Source organism: Penaeus monodon, chromosome 34 (assembly GCF_015228065.2).
Source record: "Penaeus monodon isolate SGIC_2016 chromosome 34, NSTDA_Pmon_1, whole genome shotgun sequence".
NCBI lineage: Eukaryota > Metazoa > Arthropoda > Malacostraca > Decapoda > Penaeidae > Penaeus > Penaeus monodon.
In genome coordinates this window covers 8,703,233-8,703,962 of record NC_051419.1, presented here as the reverse complement: position 1 = coordinate 8,703,962, position 730 = coordinate 8,703,233, and the positions used below count along the sequence as shown (strand labels likewise).

General features: G+C 34.5%; 1 long non-coding RNA gene across 1 annotated transcript in view; it reads left to right on the top strand.

Moving 5' to 3' along the window:
* The window catches only part of LOC119594911, a 5,215-nt gene extending 4,491 nt beyond the window's left edge, over nt 1-724 (top strand). Inside the window, exon 3 of the long non-coding RNA XR_005230658.1 lies at nt 145-724. This is a non-coding gene — a long non-coding RNA (uncharacterized LOC119594911). The remainder of the gene's footprint in view (nt 1-144) is intronic.
* Nucleotides 725-730: the final 6 nt, after the last annotated feature.

Below are 730 nucleotides of genomic sequence, written 5' to 3'. Positions count from 1 at the left end.
AGAAAAGAAAATATTCATTTTTGTTTTGTCAATAACTCAAGAGAAGTTTCACTCATTTCATATGCATTTTTTCGATGTAGAATGTATGCCAGTGTTTATTAATCAATAGTATCTTTCCTTCTGCCTTATCTCCTCTCTCTTTAGTATCTGCCAAACACCGAGAGCCAACATATCTTTGTGAAAGCATGTGGAAAAAAGGTTACTGTTTTTTCTGTTCACTTCTCCACGATAGAGTGAAAGAGAGGGGTGAACACAATAGTAAATAGAAGATTCAGCAGAATGGAAAACAGCCTAGCAGGGAGAGTTACAGGAAAGGAGACACATAGATACAAATATCAGAGTGGAAGGGAAGAAAAAGAATAAAAGACTCGCTAGTTGGAGATTAAATGGAGAAGACAGGCAGACCTTAATGGCTGAAATGCAGGTTCAGTAGAAAGGAAGAGATATGAAAAGAAATAGAGAAAATTCACTGAAAGGAGACAGACTAGTGAAAAAAAGGAATTATCTGTACAAGACACAGTTAAGCAAAATATACATCTTATCCTTCAAACTGCTTATCAATGAGCATTTCTAGTCTGTCACTTCTTATCATTTACAATGTTGCAGTAACTGTTTATTTTTTGCTGTTGCATGTAGTACAGATAAAACTTTTCATGAAGTCAAAGGACCATTTTAATCTTTAGATTCAATGGCAGATTTGGTTTGCTTTGTAAAGAAGCTAGTTAGAATA